This window comes from Tiliqua scincoides, chromosome 3 (genome assembly GCF_035046505.1).
Source record: "Tiliqua scincoides isolate rTilSci1 chromosome 3, rTilSci1.hap2, whole genome shotgun sequence".
Lineage (NCBI taxonomy): Eukaryota > Metazoa > Chordata > Lepidosauria > Squamata > Scincidae > Tiliqua > Tiliqua scincoides.
Window position 1 is genome coordinate 104,871,778 of NC_089823.1, and position 22,838 is coordinate 104,894,615.

Below are 22,838 nucleotides of genomic sequence, written 5' to 3' on the forward strand. Positions count from 1 at the left end.
GTAATAGTTCCTTGCTATCCTTCTTTATAGCTGCATAGACACAGCTGCATGCAGAGGTGTTTACATGTTCATCCACTGCAAAATGATTTGCCCTTCAAAATAAAGCTCTTACATTACAATGAATGGACAGATTTATGTACATAATTATGACAAAATGGCTGCAATCCTAACCTAACTTTCCAAAGAGTAAGCCCCATTGAACAAAATAGGACTTACTTCTGAGTAGACCTGGTTAGGATTGTGCCCAATATTTCAGAAGAGCCAAAGTAACTTTATTGCATAACTCAGTACTGATGGAGCATTCCAAGGTCCCATAGAGAAGAGTCTGCAAAGCCAAAGAGCAAATGTCCCACCACCGCTTTGTTACCTCCTTGAACACTGCGTGACAGATCCAGTCATTATGAGCCATATCTCATGAGCCAGGGAAAGAGAGGTGGGGCTTACAGAAAGTTCTACTAAAATCAGTCAGATGTAATTAGTTCTATTGATCTTTCTCAGCAAAGATGCTCAACCAAAGTCACAAGCCGGAGTTCAGGGTCAGATGCATGCCAAAAGTCTGAATGTCAAATATCCAGGAAGTAGATTAGCCATGGCGTTATCTTTTCCTGAGGCACAGCTTAGAAATGGGGTTGTAGCTTATGCTGGGCGGACATGCAAACTGCCCTTTGAAAGGAGGCAGTGTACAGCTCTAAGCCTGGCACAATCCCTTCCCTCCTGACACCCAGCCACACCAGTATTTTGCCAAGAGAGGAGGATGGATTGTATTTTGCAGCAAAATGCATGTGCCCCCCTGCTGGGGAGGAATACCACATGTTCAGAGAAATATCTGTACTTCCCCAAACCTTGTTTTTCCCTATGAAACACAAACGCTATGAAAATCTGATGCAGTCCTTGTGGTGATTCTATGTACTCAATTGAATATTGTGATTTTTATTTTTTTAATGGGCAGGAACTGAATCACCCTAGATATTAGGCACTCTGCTCCTGAGTGACAATTCCTGGCCAGTAAAGGATCCAGCTTCTGCCAAGTGGTTTTTTTGTAGCCAGAATGGGCATTGTGACAACTTGTAATTAGGCATCTTCATATCTCAGTCTCCTTTTCCGCATCTATGGGTGACACTAATCGAAATAGATGCAAAGCTTGAAATGGTTTGCTCGAGTCATCTCCTTGCTGGTATCAGGCAGAATGATTACTGTGAGGGCTTCTGTCTGTAATGCATCTGTTTTCTGCTTGAGGAACAGTGCATAGGTTTGTAGGCACACGGACCTGAGGAAAGCCAGAAGATGAATTATGAGGTGTAGAGTCAGAGCCCTTTTATACAACCAGGAGAATCAAATGGCAAAGATTTCCCTTATCTGCTCTGTACCATCTCAGGAGTGGTCGAGTGGTTTATATGTTGAAATGCTGCTTAATAAAAACATAAGCCCTGTTCCCCTCCATGTGTTCACTGAATGTTCAAAAGTGTAGGGAAATGTTACTGCACCAAGTGATCATGTTCACAACATCTGCATGTTCAGCTAAACATGTGAAAAGGGTCTTTATGCAGGTTACACACACAATAGGGGCAGCATAAGATGAGCCTCTCCCTGAACACACCTCCAAATTGTATCACCCATCCCACTATCCCTGTGCAATGCATGCAGTGCAATACAGCACACACATCAATAGTGCGCAGGGAGCAGCTTCCCATTGCTGCCCAGTGACTCCATTGACTTTTCACAAGAGGAGATTGCGGACAGCTCACCTTGTCTGACCTCCAGCTTCACTGCCACTTTTGGTAGTGTCTTGGCAGGGAGAATCCAGGGAGCAAGAAGCTCTCTGCTCCCAGCATTCTCTCTACCAGCCATTTTACAAGAAGAAGCAGCAAAGTTTGAAGGAGGAAGCAAGTCTTCTTCATCTTCCTCTCTTGAGCTTCATGAGTGTATGTATTGAAAGAGGATGGGTTACTGGGCACATGGCTGGTCAGAAGAAGGGACAGATGAAGTCAGGATATAGGACATCCCCACCAGCTAATTGTCTTCCCCAGCCCACCATCTGTAGTGAAGGGTTCAGCCATCCTCATGTCTTAATCAGCACTGCCACACCCATGTCAGTAATCCCAATAGTGCAGGATTCCTAATTGCACAGAAGTCCCTATGCACATATGGCTATAAGTATGTGAGGCTCTTTTCTCATGTTCAGCTGAATACACAAAGGATGTGATGTGGCCAGTGTGTGCATCCCAGGGCATGGAGTCAGTGAGCACTGTCTTGCTTTTCCCTCCAACCAGTGTGTATCTTAATAGAAGAAAATGAATGAACTGTCAGTTTTCAGCCTAGGATTTTGCCTGACATGTTATTTTTATAAGTTTAGGAAATAGTATATGTAGGTGGTGTTGTGAGAAGAGGTGCTGTGAGCATTCACAGCCCAATCCTAAAGGCAGTGGCACCATAGGGTGCAGTGGCACCAAAGTAGCTACTACGGCACCCTGCAGCACCACAGTAGCCGCCGGAGGTCTCCTTGGGGAAGCCCCAAGCCCTGCAATGGGGCTTCTCAAGTCTTTGCTGGCTATTTTGCCAGTGCAGAGTTGACAGACTCTGTGTCAGGCTGGAAGAAGTTTGTGGCACCCAGTGCAGGCCCAGCTCAGGATTGGCCCCTTAAGCCTCAAGTGGGCATTATTTTTTTGAAATCCAGAAAATGGCTTTACCACTCACTTCTGCTGATTGTATAAACTGGCCCATCCCTCTAAGACTAAATGGTCTTTGCTCCCTGTATCAAGGAGCCCTGATCCATTCAGGTGGGATCTTGGAGTGCTGTTTCGTTTACAAGAGCTTTCTCTGTTTCCATCCTACGCGTGCTGCTGACTAAGGCATAATACCATGGAACATCTTTTTTTTTTTTTTTCCAATTTTGGTAATATATAGTCTGAAAAAAGACTTCTGTGTAACACAAAAGAAGGGACTGGTCCTGATACAGTCCAGGGACAGATTCTTTTACAGTATTTAACCACTATAAAACTGTGTGTAAAAAGGAATTATTTCCCATCCTTGTGACTTTTGTTCTAACGAATCACCTTATTTTTATTTACCCTCTTGCTTTTCTTCCTCTTGCATGTTTGATGCTTCCTTTTGAAGCTTTTCCAAATTTGAAGATCTGTTTGAACTAGATTTAGAACAAGTTCCTTTTTTTTTTTTTTAGGAGTTACATTTCAGTTCTTCATTTTTAGACAGGTCTGCAGTTTGCTGCTTCCTGGATGTCTTTCTTTTCCCTTTTTCCTGAGCCATTTTGCAAACTGGCACAAAGCTTTCAGAGGTAGTCTGTGCCCAGCAATTAAACTGGCAGTAAACCCCTGTGGCGTCACTGATGGCAGCATCCTTTGCATGATGCCCAATAAGCTCTGGTCTATTTTGGGCAAAGCTAGCTGGATCCTTATAAAAAGTCAAGAACAATCCTTTACTCTGCTGTGAAAGGGGCTAATAACACTATTACAAGAGGTGTGCCCACTGTGAAAAGAGATCCCCTTTGGAGGGTTGAAGAGAAGACAAAATTCTTCTTCTTGTTAAAAAGCTTAGTGCATCCAGCTGCCCGGCCATCTGGCTTTTTAGAAAAGGGAAAGTTTTTAGAGTGGGTATCTACAACCTGCTTGACGATTTTAGCACTATATTGCTATACAGAAAAGTATACCACCCTCGATTAGCAAGCAACCCAAATTTTATACATTATGAACGTGGTCTTATGTTGATTAATTGATAGACACTTGAACAGAGAGATAAGCAGCAAATTGAATTCCATAGTTTGCCAGATTAGATCCCCTTGTGTTACATCCAGAATCATTTCTTTCAGATAACTTAGGAAAACGTAGAAATGGTATAAGCGTAATATGCGCGCTGGCCGTTTTCCCCGTTCCCAGTCAGGCAGACAGGCACAGGCTGGCCTGTTCTTCTTGGCCCTGCCGGGCTTAGGGGCAGGACTAGTGAGCAGGCTGGGCTGCGCTTTGCCCAGCCTGCACAGAGCAGTCCCAGCCGCGTCCGGAGAAGGAGCGCTTCCCTGACGCTGCTGCTCAGGGCTTGGCTGGGGCGTGTGGCGCATGTTCCCCGATCTTGCTAGCAGGGTAAGGTGAGGCGGACAGGCGGAGGCTGCACGCTGCGGCTGCAGCATTGGCCCTGTTTGGCTCCTGTTTTGTTGGGAGGCTTTCCCCCCCCCTTCAGCTGTGGGGGTCCGGAGAGGGGTGTGCCTCCCTTTTCGCTCCAACCAGGTGGCGGGAGGCAGCCTGGGGGGAGCGCATGCTGCAGATGAAGCGGCGGCTCCGCTTGCCTCCCATTTGGACAGGAGTCTTGAAGGGGGGAAGAGGCACGGGGCGGCAGCAGGAGAGCGGTTCGCACGCCTCCCTCCCTATTGCTTACGAGTTTTTCCCACATGGCGGGTAGGCTCCACCATAGCCCCCTTTAGGCAGCAGTGATCTCTGGTGCCTTGTGCACCCTCGCGGCAGCTGCCATTTTGTGACCAGGCGCTTTTGCCTCAGGTACCTGGGGAGGGTTCCTGGCCTTCCTTGAGACCTGGAGGGGGGCTAGGAACAGGTGGCTCTTGGCGCTACAGGGTGAGGAAGGCATTTAAACTTCAGCCTGGGTTAGTGGGCGCTGTGTGTGTGGGGGCAATTTTTTGGGTTTTGCCTGCTACTCCCTAGGTCCCTCAATAGGTCCCAGTGGCCTTCTAAGGTGCTGGGGTGGGTTCTTTTCTGCAGCCATGTTCGTGCCAGTGTGACAGTGAGGATCTTCATGGAACAGAACCTGAAGTGCAGCCCTGTAACCTTGCAGTTAAAAACAAGACACACTTGGGGGCGGGTGGTTCTGCTTTATAGTGCTATTAATAGCAGATGTTCACGTTAGCAGCGGTGTTTGGTGTCCTGTATACAGTTGAGCAATGGGTAAGAAAGCTCAGAAAAAGGGAGGGAAAGCCCCCAGGCACCCTCCACCACCAAGGGAGGTGTCTACATCATTATCAGAGGACAAAATGGGTGATGGGGATATGCGTGCACTTATTGCACAGGTGGAAGCCCTTGAAAGAGAAGGGCCCTTCGTGCAGCTGGCAGGGGCGACGGTGGCTTGGCCTCCTCCAGCCTGGAGCCTGTGAGGCAGTCGACAAGGAAGGGGAGGGGTTCTAAAATGTATAGAGCCTTGTCTTCCAGGGTGGCAGTTTTGGAGGGCACAACTTCTAGCGTCGCTTCGAAGGACATTACACAGACAGTGAAAAAAGATCAGAAGCTTCAGGATAAGATAACTGAGGTGTCATAGCAGTCCTCTTCTTTGACGGGTAGTCCCACAGGTGAGGCCGCTAAGGGTGAGTATTCCACAGTGTCACGAGTCTGGGATGCTCACGAAGGGGTATGCATGCAAGCAGTGTGGCGTGGGGTGGGGTGTGGCGCTCCCTCCCTATACATATTGACTACAGTGAGCAGTGCGTGGCATTCCCTTACAAGGGCCAGCTCCTCTGCCCCCCTAGTTCTCAGCTTGGATCCCTTCACAGGGCCAGCCACAAGGGGCTCCTGTGCAAGGGGAGGCTGGCCAGATGGCTTGGCCATCTACCACACTCCTCCCTGGTGGCCTTTATGCTTCTGTCCCCCAGGTGGCAGTAAAACCTTTTGTGGGAAGTGTGCAAAGTTTTTCTAGCCTAGATTTTGTCGGTGATCGCCGTAGGCATTCCTATGGGGATTTGGCCCTTCCACTAGGGGGGCAGTTAGCATTATCAGTGAAAGAAAATATTTGGAGGGGAGAATTTGTCGATTTGTTTAGTCTCCTGCGTACAGAGCCTGAACCGGTCACTAAAGTGGCGGGATCCTGTGCAGGAACAGGAGGTAATAAAAAGGAGAAAGATTGACAGGAATTGGACGAATTGGTTGTACGGCTACTCCATTTATATGGCTGTTATTCTTCAGATGCAGCCAAACAGGGCGCAGGCTCTAGTTAAGTACCTTGATATTATACATAGAGCCTTATGGGACTACTTTGGTCAGGCCTGGTTAAGTTATGATGAGCATTTTAGGCTCAGGGCCTAAAATGGATTGGCGGGTCCCGCAGTGGGAGCTTTGGCTACATCTGGTAGTACCTGCTAAGCCTACTGAGGGGGATTGGTCCAATAGCAGACACCTGATTGCTCGTAACACATCTGTGACGACTAAGGCACCATCAGGCACCCAATGGATTCAACCCCAGAGGGTGTGTTTTGAGTATAACTCCACAGGTAAATGTGGTAAAGGCGCCTGCTCCTTTGCACATATCTGTGGCTTGTGTGGAGGAAAGCATTCTGTGCAAACCTGCGCTAGCATATATGCTCTGGAGGAATATAGACAGAGGGCCAATTTTTTAACATTGGCCCTCTTTTTCAGCACGCAGACAGTTCCCCTCTGACCATGTATCAGTTTAGAACGGTGTTTAATCAAGTTCTGAATTTGCTGGGTTTACCAGCTGGGTTATATGAGCTGCATTCCCCTCGTACTGGGGCAGCTACAGCTGCTGCCATGATGGGCATGCCACCTGAGGTAATTCTACACAATGGGCATTGGAGATCGGAGGCCTGTAAGCTTTATATTCATAAATAAGCACTCCTGTCATTAGCAGATTGCTAAGCTTCTATTTTACAGGCCTGTAGTTCTTTCTGCGTGTCACAGTTCATTCCTCCTTTTGCCGTGTTGAGCATGGCGCTCATTTAGCAGCAGTGACTGCCTTTAATTTGAGCATGGCATGCAGGGCGGAAAGGGCCGCAGTTTTATGTTGAGCATGGCGCTCATTGGCAGCATGGTGCTGCAGTTTATCTTTAGTGGCACTGTTGTGGTTTGAGCATGGAGCTCATATTTTCCCTGGTTCTCAGGGCAGTGTCCACTTAGGCTTTAGGCAGTTTCTGTTGGGCCATGGCAGCCATTGCGGAAAGTTTGGGTTGTGTTAGTTACATAGGGTTTGGCTTAGAGCTCTTATCTCATTATGTGAGTTTTTATCTTCACAGCTGCCCCTGCAGATTATTCTAATACACTTAGGCAAAAATGATTTCGGGCAGAGGACTTCTGTGTCCTTGAGGCTGCAGATCCACAGGGACCTTCTACTGATCTGGTCATGGTTCCCAGGAATAAAAGTCCTGTTGTCCAACCTCCTACCTTGACGGGTTTGGAGGAACGCCAGGAGTTTGCATAGGGTTGACATTACCCGTAAGAGGGTCAACACTTACATGGGGTGGCTGGTATCGATTCAGAGTGGGGCCATTATCCAGCATCCACAGATTGTGTGGCAACGGCCCAAACTGTTTCGATCGGATGGCATTCACCTAACAACTTTGGCCACAGACATGTTCTTGTCAGACTTGCAGAAGGGCCTGAAACTGTTTTTGTTGTGGGGTAGTGGGGGCCAAGCGCCTCCTGGGTGGCAAGAGATGTGCGATCCCGCATGTGAAGTTTGTAGTCAGTGACCTGCTGTTTTTGTTGAGTTAGTAAATAAAGTGGCCCAGTTTCATTCCAAGCCTGTTTCTGTGTGTTTATTGGATGGTGCCTGGTAAAAGAAATTGTAAAGCCACAGGACTTTTTAAAAAGAGTATAAAATGATTAATGGCGTAATCCTGACCTGCAGATAGGTTGGTGTAAGTCCCTTGCGTGGCCCATTGTTGTCACGATAGTGTCATAAAGCACCGCGCTGATATAAGCGGGCCCCAGGGAAAGGGTAAGTTGTATCCGATGTGCTCAGGGAGGGTGGCAAGGAGGCTGGGAGGAGGTGATAAGGAGGCATTTTGGGGCAGGGGTCTGGAGGGCGGGCGGTGGATGTTCCTGGGGGCCGGGGAGGAGTGGGAGGCAGGGCCAGGATCTATTATTTATTTATTTTATTTATTTATTGGATTTATATTCTGCCTTTCTCCCCAAAGGGCACCCAAGCGGCTAACAATCAAAATAAAGCAAAGCAAAATAAAATACAAATAAACATTTTAAAAAAAAATTAAAAACAATTAAAACAAGATAAAATGCAGTCAGCAGATCAAAACACATAGTAAAAGACATAATTTATAAAAGCAGCCCTCATAGGGCCTCAAAGGCTTTCATAAATAAAAAATTATTCAGGCCCCGCCGGAATGTCAATAACGAGGAAGCTGCTCTCAACTCAAAGGGGAGGGAATTCCACAGTGCAGGCACCACCACCGAAAAGGCCCTGTTTCTGACCTCCATCCCCTTCACCACTCTCAATGACGGCAGAACCAACAGGGCCCCTTCTGATGACTGAAGAGAACGGACCGGACTACACGAAAGAAGGCGGTCTCTCAAGCCATTTAGGGCTTTAAAGGTCAAAACCAGCACTTTGAATTCAAACTGGAAACTAATCAGCAGCCAGTGCAGCTGCTGAAGCAGCGGCGTGACAGAGTCAAACCGCCGACCTCCAGCAACTACGCGAGCCGCCGCATTCTGTACTAGCTGTAGTTTCCAGACTGTCTTCAGGGGCAGCCCCACGTAGAGCGCGTTACAATAATCTAAACTTGATGTCACCATGGCATCGACCACCATCTAGCAGTTATCCCAGATCCTAACCCTATTCCCGGGCTGCTCGGGTTTGTGCCACTTCTTGAGGTGGCACAGATCTGAGTAGCCCTATTGGGGCTGCTGTGATTTTCCCCACGGTAAGGGGAAATAATTCCCCGTGCCCTGGCCTAAGCCGCTTTCATTCCCAATCCTGCCTTGGATGCAGTACAGGCCTGCCAGCCTGCCTGCTCCAGAACAGGTTTGGATTGCGCTGTAAATCTACTACCATCAAGTTGTTTATGTTCATATTTTCCCAGAAACAAAAGGACTGACTACCTAACAAGATAGGTATCACACACCTAATAAGATATCTATCTTTATGGAGACTTGATTCTGAACTTGAAATCAACCATTCACCAGCAGCATTCTATCTTGTGTTGTCCAGTAGGTGGTGGTCAAAGGACAGTACCAGGGAAGATCAAGGAAAAGGCATCAAATGGATACAGTGACTTATTTTTCTTATACTAGTTTTAATGTGATTTGATTGTCAGAAACTTTTGTATGCCATTCTGAAAACCTCTTGAGGCTCTAAAGTGGGATATAAGCAGGTAGTATTATCGGTTTATACTGTATTTTATTTTAAATATACTTTGATCTTTTAAATAAAAAAAATGAACAAGGATGCCATGCATAAAACATGTTCCAACAGTTCACAATTCAATATTAAAATAATATTTTAATCTCTCTCTCTCTCTCTCTCTCTCTCTCTCTCTCTCTCTCTCTGTGTGTGTGTGTGTGTGTGTGTGTGTGTGTAGACTGCAAATAAAATGTTTTTACTTTCCTCCTAAAAACCACAATGTCAGGGAGTGCACTTGAGGCAAGAGTGACCTAAGCTGATCTGCTACCTGCATTATGGAAATCTCCTGCCCTTGCTACTATGTACCCCATCATCACCTTGCAGCTGGATGGGCAAGAAGGAGGCAAACCACAATAGGAGCAGCAATCCCCTTTTTCCTCTGACTTGCAGCACCTCTGCTTCCTTCTCTATCTTACTCTCAGCAGCCTGGTTTGAAATAAACAGAATGTGTGGAGGATGCTGGGAAAGCTCCTATAAGGCTCCACTCAACCTGTTTGTTTCAACAGGACTGGGCAGAGCCAGCAAGAGGAGGATGCACAGAGGCTGAAGGTAAGAGGAAGGAAGTGTTGGGGAAACCACCTCCCTTTCCTTCTTGCCCGCCCGGCCTTCCTGCTAAGCAGGTTAGTAGGTGAACTTATATTCAAATGAAGCTATTCTGATCCCTTGTGGAAATGAGGACTGTGTTGCTTTTTGTTACAGCTTCACTGCTGAGATCGCTGAGAGGGGCAGCAATGGTCAAAGAGGTGGGCTGCCACTGCCCCACTCCTCTTTCCACTCATTCTCAGCTAAGAAGAGGATTGCAGAGCAAACTGAAGTGGTTCAGCGGGTGGCAGGCCAGAGGGGGCTGGTCTGTAGATATAGGGTATGGGGCATCCCACATTAGTTTGCTGCTTCCCTCCAACACACAACTTGAAGCAGCTGCTTCACTCATCCTCATGGCAAGGCTAGTCCTGACTCGAGGTACACTGCCCTTCCACATGTCTTTCTATTACCTACAATTTGTGACATGCTTAGGAATCAGGTAAATTCAGCCTGATTCATTTGTTACCGGGGCAGACCTTCGTACTCCAAGCATATGAACCTGGTCCATCTTTGGCTCACTTTCCCCCACCCTTTTAGGTTTCAATATGGAACGAACATCTTAGCTTTTCCCTTTCTATCCTTTTCTTTGTGTGATCTAGGAACATTCTTGGTAGGAAGTATAATTGGCTCTGTATCCATGATATTAAAAGACAGAAAGACAAAGGGGAAAACATGGCACAGTATAATATGCTAGTATAGTTTAGACAGTTGGACTGAAATATATTGAAAATCAATAGCTACTCACAATTTTGGAAGAAAGCTTATAACCGAATTAGGGACCAAAGAAAACAGGAGAAAAAGAAAATCCGAAGGTGAGTTTGGTTGCTAAAAAACAAGCTTAGTTTTGAAATGTGGTTTCAGATCTGGTGCAGTTCGTGGGAACACTGCATGCACTGCACGTATTGATGCATTAGAGGCATGCAGAAATGTCTAAGTTGTTAGCTGATTCAGGGCCCAATCCACACCGGTTCACGCTAGCTCAGCGCTGACAGTGTTGCAAACATGCCATAAGGCACACCTGTGACACTGCTGGGCCAGCACGGGCACTGGCTCAGCGCAAGCCCGTACTGAGCCAGCACCAGGTGGAGCATAGATGGCGGACGCCTGGAGCTCCAGGCGAGCACCAGGTAGCAGAGAGGTGAATGGGGACATGGGGGGAGGCATCCCGGGTGGGGGAAAGGCGGGAGAGAGGGGTGGTGGAGGGAGGGAGGGAGCAGGGTAGGAGGGGGAAGGACCGGCGGAGCTCAGTTCCACAGAATTTGAAGCCCCGTGTTAGGCCTCCTTACCTGACATGGGGATACTTTAGCACTGGCTAAATAGGTGACACAGAATTGAGTAGCCCCATTGTGGGGCTGCTTCCCTTACTTTGGGGAATGGGACAAATGTCCCCTTCCCCCAAGGAGGCATCGGGCATCACCTGCATCTGTCTAGTATTTTGGCGCCACTGCAGCCTTGGGTTCCAGGCAGCTCAGGATTGGGCTGTTATACACTGCTCTAGCTCTGCTCACATGTCATCTCCGCTCCAATATGAATGTATTCATTTCATTACAGTAGTCTTCAGAATATCAGCAACATTATATGTTCTCCCAAACAGCACCTAATGCCAATTATGTGTGTGTGTGAGAGAGAGAGAGTTCTTAAAAGTTATAAATTTGTGTATCCCAATCATTGTGTGGTACCAGGAAAGGTTTGACATACTCATAGGTGTGGAAGCATTTGAATTTCACATATTGCTTTGAACAAATTAGATCAATGTTTAGTTTCAAATGTGTAGTATATATTGTATTTGTGCCTCTTATAACCAGTGGAATCAAATCAGAAGAAAGCAACTGCTTTCTTGCTCAGTACATTGCAGTGGCAGAAAACAACAACCTGGAGCGTGGATTATGAAATTTTAAAAGAATCAGCAAAAATGTTTCTTGAGGATATTGTTTATTTAATCCTGATCAGATATATTTGGGTGCTGCCTTTGCAGAAAGTTGAACCATGATATATACAGGGTGACCCAAGAGTAGGTGGACAGTAAATGATAACATTTATTCCACCTACTGTCCACCTACTTTTGGGTCACCCTGTATGCTCAAGAAAAGTGAAGACAGTAAACATGAGAGTAATATGCTTTCTAAAGCGAAAAATAAGAACTACGAAGCACATAAATCCTTAGGTAATTTTCCAGGAATGATTTGCAGTACCGTCAGTTTATGAGAAACGCAACACACCAAAATCCTACAACAAACTTACTGACACTGTGGCAATTGCTAATGTTACCAATTGGGTTTCAGTGCAGACTGAACCTTGGAAGTTCCAAAGATAAAGGACAATGAACTTAAACCTGGTGTACAGAATTCACACAACTGACATAGTCCCAACTTTACAATTCAATCACACTGAATTTGCAGGCCCACATGCTTCAGGAGAAACTCATGGCACAGTGAATGAGGCAAACCAAGTCCACAACTTTGAACAAATTAATCTACAGCATGTCCCTTGCAGTGTCATAATCTCAAGATACACAGAAAAGGCCAGGTAACCTTGGTCCATAGCACAACTCAGTGCCAAGGTGTGTTGTGAAAATCATTTGCACCTGAAATGGTTCTTAGCAAAAACTGAATCTCAGGAAAATGGGGCAAGACTAGTACTGACCTTTTGAAGTACGCACACTTCCTAAATAGAGTAAGGTCAAGGTACAACAGAGTTTGAGCCAGATCACTATGCCTCCTGCTTGAAAGGTGCCAAGCCAAAGTGGTAACCTAGGCAGTTAGGCAATGTGGGCAGCCCAATTCTAGGTTGCCTTACCACAAGAGCTGCAGCCCCAGCACGGTTGGAAGGCCTGCATTGCCATGTCTACACTGCAGAATAAACCCTGGCCACCAGTAGTGAGCAGGTAAGTGCCGAGTGGTGCAAGGGTGTGGGAGGCATTTCTGGGTGGGAGAAAGAACAGGGGGAGGGACTGGCCTGACACGGGGATTCTCAAGTCTGTGCCAGCAATTTAGCTGGTGCAGACTCAAGAAGCCCCATTTAGCAGTCTGGGGCTTTACTCAAGGAAAAGGGATGAATGTCCTCTTCCCCCAAGGAGACCTCCAGCGTGTTCAGATCTAGCACAGGATCCGGCGGTGACTGGAGCCACCGCTCCTGTGCTGGATAGGATTGGACCCCTAATCTCCTCTCAGAGATGGGGATTCTGTTGTGTTGGAACTATTTGTGATCGAGTCCCATGTGATGCAGGGACTTGGCAGAATTACCCATCCCCAGCAGGGATTTCACCTCCTCTGTGGATGGGTGCTCCACTTAGTTGATTATTTTCTTCTCAAAACACATGACTATTTTCTTCTCGGAGCACATGACATGTGCTCCCATATGATTATTATTGTTCTTGCTGTTGTTATACTGCTTTTCAACAAAAAAAGTTCACAGTTGCAGAAAAAATCAAATAGCTCAGTACATTCGTCATGCCCCAGCATACCATTTGCAAATGGCGACCTTTAAATGGATTCATAGGATCAGGCAGTAGGGTCACAGATCAGGCTCTCAAAACTAGCCCTGAGCTCCAAATCCTCACTGAAGAATGGGGGTAAGCAAAATTGGACAGTGCTGAAACCAAAAGCGATATGGACACAAGGAGCCCTCCTTAGAAAATTTCTAGGGCATCTTCTTGCTAATTTTACTGTCAGCTGGAAGCAGGTGGCTGTCCTGTATCCTATAAATTGTTTCTTGCTGTCCATTTGGAAGCAGAAGCAGTGGTTGTGCAGAGCTCATTTTGGCGGCTGGCTCCCACCAGCTGTCTTGAGCCTTCCCCTGGAATGTGCTGGGAATGAACCGTAGTTGGAATAAGTTGGAATATTAATTCTCTCAAATGATGGCCAAAACCAAAATGATACCATTTGAGAGGAGGCCAGGCAAGCAAAGACAAATGCTCAGTGAAGTTTTGTACAGGCGTTAAGGGTCATTATTTGTAACATAAGCAAGTGTATTAATAAGATCTTAAAATGCAGGAGGACAGATTTATGTAAAGCACGTTATGAAGAGTTGAGAAAGAAATCATAAATGGATCACTGGAATGAACAAATAAGGACTTTGCTACTGCATAAGATTAAGGATAGACAGTAGTATCACAGAACATTCTTATTAATGTTAATCCATGGGCTGAGACGTTAAACTAGTCAGAATGCAAGGTAATTTAAGTTCTGGGAAAACAAAGTTCTAGGAAGACAAAGAAAAATAACACCTAAGGTTGTTGGACAGATAGAGAAACCACACTTCTGTAAATCTGACCAGATACTGTTTTCCTCCTCCCTTTATAGGAACAAATTAAGGGATGACACTCCACTGTTGTGGATAAGAGAGAAGGATAAATATAAATCCCTTTACACATTGTATTTTTGTGAGCCATGTTCCTTGAGCAATCATGAGTGCAGTTGAATTTTGATAGCAATTTTTTTTTTAAATTGCATTATTCTTCACATGTAAGAGTGAGGCCAAAGTCTTGGTAAGAACTGAGATCAATACTTAGGAATCACAGGTGCTTGAAAGCATTTCAAACAGGGGTATCAACTTCAAAGACAGGAAGTGAGACCATGCATTGCTAAAGATTGTCTGGTGATAAAGCTCATGAAATTGGAGACCTTCCTGAATTCAAATATTTGTGGCATAATGTTAAATATGGTAACCTGGGTAGGAGAAGATGGGATAGTACAGAGTAAAGACTCAGGGGCCAATCCTATCCAATTTTCCAGTGCCAGTCCTGCTGTGCCAATGGGGCATGCACTACTTCCTGTGTTTGGGAGGCAGTTTTGGAGGCCTCCTCAAGGTTTGAGAACATTTGTTGCCTTACCTTGGGACTGCACTGAGGCTGCCCTGGTGCTGGGAAGTTGGATTGGATTGGGCCCTCAACCTACAGCAGCTTTTGAATTTCTATTATGAGTCTAGATTTCTGAAATCAATTTATAGCCTAATCCTAAGAAACGGCCCAATCTTATCCAACTTCCCAGCCCAATCTTATCCAACTTCCCAGCACTGATGCAGCTGTGCCAATGGGGTATGCGTTGCATTCTGTGCTGGGAGGGTGGTCATGCACGCCTTCTCAAGGTAAGGAAACATTACGAAGGTAAGGGAATAGGACTGCATTACGGATGCATCAGTGCTGGAAAGTTGGATAGAATTGGGCTGTAAATCCCCACATGGTGATGCAGTGGCGCTAGCACAGTTTCTCCTGTATCCTGCAGGGAATTTTTGGCCACTGGAGGCCTCCTTTAAATAAGGAAAATTAAGTTGCTTGCCCTGGTGTAACCCTCAGGAGCTGCCAAGGGTCAACTCAGACCTGCACTAACTGCTAGTGCAAGTCTGAGTTGATCCATGAGAGTGGATCAGGCTTGAGAAGGAGATCAGAATTCAGCATGTGCCACAACTGAACCTGCACTCTCAGGCCCAATCCACCCGTCCCCATCACCACCCTGTTCCACCCATCCCTATCCCGTTCAACCCTTCCCCTTCTAACCCCCTACACAGGCTTATCTACACTGGTGGACATCAGGTGTCTGTCTTCATGTGGACCTGGCCACTTGCTGCTTGCAGCAGCAGTCAGGCTTCACACACTAGCCTAGTCAGGTTAGTGACAGCTGTAAAGTAGTTTACACTGGCAGAATGCAGATTCTACTAGCCTAAAGGGTCACTAGGTTTGGGCAGTTCATTCCAGTGACAAAAGCAGTTTCCTACTGAGAGCTGGACCGCAATCCTATAAAAAAACTACTTTGCAACAAGCCTCATTGGGCTCAGTGGGACTCCTGAATAGTACAAATAGTACATCTGCTTAAATCTCATTGGTTAATTGGTTCTGAACAGCGCAAGTAGTTCATGATAGCAAAGTAAATGGTTTTATGTCCCAGTATTTCAGTTTAATTGATTGATTGGTTTGGGCTTTATTTGTACTGAAGGTTTGTTTGTTTTGTATCAGAAGCCCCAGGCTTGGTTTGATTCAACACTTTCATATTTAAAAAAGACATTAAAAATTAGAGTCTGTTCTTATGATCAAAATGTGATCTGGAGTTTCCGGAAAGCCAATGTGCCTGACATTGCAGCAAATAGAGAGGCTGTCCTTTGTCGATCTGTTGCTCACTTGGGGTCAAATGGGCACTAAATCAGCTTCACTCCTGGGGCAAAGAGCAACTTCAAGGGGAATTTTCAACCAGTGAAATCTATTAAAAATAGTATTCACCCATGAAATGGTCCCAGCATGGATCAGACCCTCTGCTATTTAAAAAAAAAAGATGGAAAAGTGTGGATGTGTTGAACGTCAAATTTCATTTGAGCCTCAGTTACCTTTCATTGCATACTGAAAAGTAGACTCTGTCTGCTTTTAGATACTTATGCTTAGCATTGTGAGTCTAGAAAAGTTTCATAAGTATTATTGTGTTATATCATCCTTACCACAAACCTTGAAGATAAGTATTCCTGGATTGCAACTGAGGCTGAGAGGGCATGACTTGTCTAAGGTTCAAGGTTAAGGCAGAACTTGAACAAATCATTTCTGTGATTTGAACATTTTCAGTTCACCGAAATAGGTGCTTAGGATGCTCTTTACCTAGCCTAGCACAATCCTATGTGCATCTACTGAGAAATAAGTCCAACTTGGTTCAACTGAACTTACTCCCAGGCATTCTTTGAGCCATTATACTACCCCGGATCTCTCTTGCTAGAGGACTTTGCTAATCAATTTCTCTCCCTTTTAAAAATGTCTGATACAAACTAATGCAGTATCATGACACATTTGAATGTGATACCCACCACTGCATGAGAAGTATTCGCTTACATTCCTTGTAGCGTGCATCAGTTGAAAGATGTCCCTTGTCCCTCACTCACTCCATGATATCCTTCATCTCCTCTGCCTTACCTTTTCCCTATGGACACTCAGGCTGCCCTCTGGTTATGAGCCAGTTGGCACTCTTTTTAGTTGCCTTTGATAGGAAACTGTTGTGTCCTTATAGGTGCAGTTCCCTCCCAGCGTGTTTCTTGTAAGTTTTTTCCTAGATGGCCCTAGTTGAAAGGGAGAGGCAAGTTGGAGGCAAGCTGAAAAGAGAAAGGAAGAAAAAATTGTAAATAGCCACAACGTTTGTGGATGTCCCATGTCTTGCTTGCTTGCTTATTATTTCACATCTTGGTATTTTTGAAAGGTACTTTGGAAGTTTTAGCAGAGCAGATCTATTTGGAACAAACAAATACAGAGTAGGGTTATGTCTGGGAACTTCCAGCAGTGCTGCTATGTCCACCACTGCTCTCAACAGTGGTGGACTTACCCCTTGCCGCTCCTGGGGCAAAGGTCCGTGATGCTGCCTCCAGCGCAATGCTGCCCCCCCATCTTCAAAACACAACGGAGCCTCGCACAACTCTAAGACTTCCGGTTTCCAGAAGTACAGTTTCCGATCATGTCAGGAGCCTCAGTAAGTCTTCCCGCATGGTCCTAGCATTGCGCGGGCTCAGCACCAGCGCTAGATTCGCTGCTGGCTCTCAGATGCAGCATCTTTTCTTGTAAAGAAAGGATGGTACCACTGCATCCTCTAAAATCTTGTAGATCCAAAATCTTGGATATATTCACAACAGATACAAAGCTCTTCCCTTAATTTTCCCACTTGAGAAAATACCAGCAAAGACGGGGCAGAGGGATCTTCAGATCAGCCCTCCTTCGGACTACTGAATCCCATAAGCACTGCGTGAAGAAATCATTTCTCTTGTCTCTCCTGAACCCACTGCCGATAAATTTTAACAGGTGACCCGGAGTTCTCGTGTTATTAGAGTGGGAAAATTTTTTCTTTCTTCAATCTCTGCACACTGTTCATAATTTTTAAACCTCTGTCAAGTCTCCCCTGGATCTTCTCTTTTCTAAACTCAAAAAGACTCAAGTGCTTTAACCTTTCCTTGCAGGGAAGATGCTCTAACGCAAAGCCTTTGCAATTTAATTCTTCAAACACTAAATCTGGTTTTAGCTTCTTCTATACAGAAGATCCTGGACAAATTGTATTAAGAAAATAAAACCAGGAGCACCAGTATAGACTTGGTGGGTTGGAAGGGGGGGGAAGAGAGATTTCAAGAGAGAGTAGGAATAAATAATAATAATAACTTTATTTCTACCCCGCCTTTCTCCCCGAAGGGACTCAAGGCGGCTTACAACATATTAAAAACAATTTAAAAAACAAATAAAAACATATTAACATATACTAAAAACAGCAGTCAGAGTAAAAAAAAATAGGTAAAAAGAGCATAGAGCAGCAGCAAGTCATAAAAGAATCAGGCCTGTAAAAAAATATTAAAAGATGTTAAAAAGATGTTAAAAAGATGTTAAAAGGCCAAGAACTCAGAAGGCCTGTTTAAACAGAAGGGTCTTCAGGCCTTGCCGAAAGGTCTCAAGAGAGGGAGCCATTCTTAAGTCAAGGGGAAGGGAGTTCCATAGCGTTGGTGCCACTACTGAGAAGGCCCTATTTCTTGCAGCCGCCCCACGTACCTCCCTAGGCGGTGGCACTTGTAAAAAGGCCTTCTCTGATGACCTGAGAGGGCGAGCTGGATTGTACGGGAGCAGGCGATCTCTAAGATACCCTGGTCCAGAGCAGTATAGGGCTTTAAAGGTCAATACCAGCACCTTGAATTGGGCCCGGAAACGAATGGGCAGCCAGTGCAGCCGCTGGAGAAGCGGACTGACAGGGTCGAACCGCCTACCTCCAGTAACCACACAGGCCGCCGCATTCTGCACTAGTTGCAGTTTCCGAACCGTCTTCAAGGGCAGCCCCACATAGAGTGCGTTACAGTAATCTAATCTCGATGTCACCGAGGCATGGATCACCGTGGCCAGGTCTGCATGATCCAAGTACGGCCGCAGCTGGCGCACCAGCCGAAGCTGAGCGAAGGCCCCCCTTGCCACAGCCGCCACCTGGGAATCCAGGAGCAGCTGCGAGTCCAGGTGGACCCCCAAGCTGCGGACCTGCTCCTTCAGAGGGAGTGCAACCCCATTCAGCGCAAGCCGATAGTCCAGCACCTGCATCGATGATTTCCTAACCAGGAGAGCCTCTGTCTTATCCGGATTTAATTTCAGCTTGTTAGCCCCCATCCAGATCCTCACTGCCTCCAGACAGCGCTCCAGGTCCTCAACCGCCACCCTGGACTCTGGAGGAAAGGAGAGATAGAGCTGGGTGTCATCAGCATATTGATGGCACCCCACTCCAAACCCCCGGATGACCTCTCCCAGTGGTTTCATGTAGATGTTAAATAGCATGGGGGACAGAATTGAGCCCTGTGGCACCCCGCATCTCAAGGGCCAAGGTGTCGAGCAGGCATCCCCCAGCACCACCATCTGGGACCGACCCTCCAAGTAGGAGCAGAACCACCGCAAAACAGTGCCTCCAGCTCCCAACTCGGCCAATCGGCCCAGAAGGATACCATGGTCGATGGTATCGAAAGCCGCTGAGAGGTCCAGCAGGACCAACAGGGACGCACTCCCCCTGTCCAGTCCCCGGCGTAGGTCATCCACCAAGGCGACCAAGGCGGTTTCCGTCCCAAAGCCCGGCCTGAAGCCAGACTGAAAAGGATCCAGATAATCCGCTTCATCCAAGACCCTCTGGAGTTGGGACTCCACCACCCGCTCAATTACCTTGCCCAGAAACGGGATGTTGGAGACTGGCCGGTAGTTATCCAACACAGTGGAATCCAGGGAGGGCTTCTTCAGGAGGGGGCGAACCACCGCCCGTTTCAAAGCGAGTGGTAACGTCCCCTCCATCAAGGAAGAGTTGACCACCCTCCCTGTCCACTCAGCCAGCCCACCCCGGGCAGCTCTTATCAACCAAGCTGGGCAAGGGTCGAGCAGGCAGGCAGATGGCCTCACACTCCAAAGGAGTCTGTCCACATCCTCAGGCTGTACAAGCTGAAAAGAATCCCACAACACAGGACAAGCAGTTGCCAAGGGGACATCGTCAGACACTGTCAATGTGGCATCCAAGTTGTGACGAATACGATCGATTTTATCTGCAAAATGTTGCGCAAACACGTCACAGCGGCTGACCGTGTATTCCTCCTGGTCTACTGGGGGGGGCTGATGAAGGAGGCCCCGCACCACACGGAACAGCTCTGCCGGACGGTTGTCAGCAGACGCAATGGTAGCAGAGAAGAACGATCTCTTCGCTGCTACCACCGCCACGGAATAGGCTCTGTAATGGGCTCTACTCCGTGTCCGGTCGGATTCATCCCGAGTTTTCTGCCACCGTCGCTCTAGACGCCTGCCCTGCCGCTTCATCAGTCGCAGCTCCTCAGTGAACCAAGGAGCCGCTCCGAGTCTGCGACGTGGCAGAGGTCGCTCCGGAGCAATCTCATCCACTGCCCTGGTCATTTCCCCATTCCAGAGGTCAACCAGGGCCTCAGATGAGACGCCAGTCTTGGCAGTGGGGAAATCCCCCAGAGCCCTCAGGAAACCTTCAGGATCCATTAGCCTCCGGGGGCGGACCATAGAAAACGGTCCCCCGCCTCTGCGGAGGTAGGAAGTCGCAACAAGCCTAAACCTTACCAGGAAGTGATCTGTCCATGACAACGGAGTGATCTCGATCTCCTCTACGTCCAGATCACTGCCCCCGTGCCCAGCTGTAAACACCAGGTCCAGCACGTGTCCTGCAGTATGTGTCGGGGCCAAGATCTTCTGGGACAGGCCCATGGTTGTCATGGCGGCCATGAAATCCTGAGCTGCACCTGACGCAGGTGCCTCGGCATGCACATTGAAGTCCCCCAGCACTAATAGGCGGGGGGCCTCCAATGCCACCCCCGAGATCACCCCAGTCAGCTCAGGCAGGGAGACTGTTGGGCAGCAGGGCGGGCGGTACACCAACAGAATCCCAATCCTGTCCGGTCCTCTCAACATAAATTCAATAAAATTCACAACTGTGTTTTAAATGCTTAAAGGGTGCATTTTCAGAACTTTTGTTGTAGTTACTTTACATAATCTCAAAACCATAGCAATGTTGTCATTAAAACAAAAATAAACAGTCAAGACGGCCACCCTTCTATCAAAGGAAGGGACTTGTACGATTATCGTGCATACTTAGCAGACAGGCTTGTTTAAGTATTTATGATCAGTCTGTAGAACAAATGAGCTGGCCATAAAGCTAAAAATGGCATGAGATATGAAAGATTGTGTGCTACTGCCTAAATGGCAGCTCTGAGAACAATACATCTTCAAATCATCAAAATATGTGATTTGGCTTGAAGCTTAGGATGCTGTTTACGTAGCCTAGCACAATCCTATGTGTATCTACTGACAAATAAATCTCACTGAACGTATTCCAGGTGAGTATGCCTAGGAGTGCAGCCTTAAGGTAGCATCTCACCTGCGCAAGATGTGGCCCACCAAGCCAGGCTCTGGGGTGGATAGGGAGGAGGTGGGGAAGGGTGGTCCGGGCAGGTGTGGGCAGGAAGGAAGTGGTGCGGGCAGGCAGGGAGTGGGAGGAGGGATTGGGATCTAGCTGTCCCAACCCCTGTTCCTGAGCAGTGTGGAGTGGCTGCAAGCTGCTCCACTCTCCTCGGACGTGCTGCACCTCAGGTGGTGCTGCACATCCAAGGAGACCCATTGGGGCTGAAGTGGCTTATCCAGGGGTAAGGGGAAGAGTTTTCCCTTGCCACTGGCTGAGCCACTTTGGCACCCTATCTCATGCTGGATACAGCGCAAGCCTCCTAGCCTTCCTGTTCCAGCACAAGATTGGATTGCACTGTTAAATAGTTAACTTGCTCACCTCCCAAAAAGATGCTCCACAATCAGAAAATCAGATCTCTAACTAATTGATTTTCAATTATAGTAAATGATGTATTTGCTCTTAAACATTCCATTACTGTGCACTTGTGATTAATATCACCAGACCTATCTCATTTTAAGTAGAAAACAAATAAATCATTCGCAAAAGACAACCTTGGTTAATAAGAATTTTGGAAACAAGGATCCTGTGTCAAATTCAATCTGTTGCACAACAAACAATTAGGAATGCAAGACTGAGCTCCAATAAATTATGAGACTAGCCCAACTACAGACACTTACAGCTCTGTAAGTCCTGGAAGAAGACTCAAAAAGCCTTTTGGAACATGATGTCAACAGAGGGTATGCTAGGGAACTAACATACTCCAGTACAATTACATAATTGTAATTAGGTATTACTGAGAGCTCTCTCCAGAGACATGTCTACAAGATACACATATGATTCAGACTTCCACAGAGGGATCTTTGCTGCTTGGTTCATGGGCCACTTACACTGTGCATTGGCACTGCAGGGGTTAACAGCAGAAACACTAATCAAGAGTAATTGAAATTAACCAAGACTAGTTTATTGAAGGATTATTTGCAATGCAAGGAAGAGGGAAAAGGCAATCTAACAGAGGGAATCACTGTGCTTTGCGATTGATGATAAGGTTGCAATAGAACTGGTTATGCTCTGGAAAGGACGAGAGCTATGTTATCCTCTGAGAGGGGAGGGGAAAGACAGCCGGCAAGATAGGCAGGGTGACTCAAGGAGAGAGGCAGTTCACAGGTGCAGGGGGGTGAGGGACAGGATGGGACACTGGTGTTTATAGAAATGAGGCTATTTACCCAGAAGTCAAGTGAGTTTGATGAGGAAAAAGGGTTCAGGTCTCCATAAGCAAACCTCGGTTCACAGTCAAACTTGACTGTTCTTCTCTTACTTCTCTTTCAAAATAGAAAGGGGGTGGCAACCAAGACAGGGCCTTGGTTATCTTCTGAAAGAACTGCTATAATGAAAAGAGGAAAGAGCCTGAGTGGCACTGATGTCCTGGAGTCAAAATGGTGGTCACTCATGGCATCACTAGCATGAAGTCATCTAAGGGTTTTCGTGATGTTGATCAAACTCATGAGATGACAGAGTCTTTACTGGACCAAGAACAAGCCAGGGCACCCTGTTCCTTAGCAAAGGAGTTAGAAGAGGGCTGGGTCCCCTTCTTCCAAGTCAGATGGTCAGATCAAAGGACATTGTAGAAAAATGCCTGCATCCACTCTTTACTGGTGAAAGATAGGTAGAAAACCAAATTCTCCTGAGAGAGAGATGTTTGAAGGTAGAAAAAAGAGGCAAATGCATGAATATGTTCAGGAAAGAGAGATTCAGTCCAACTAAGCAGAATACAGGTGTGTC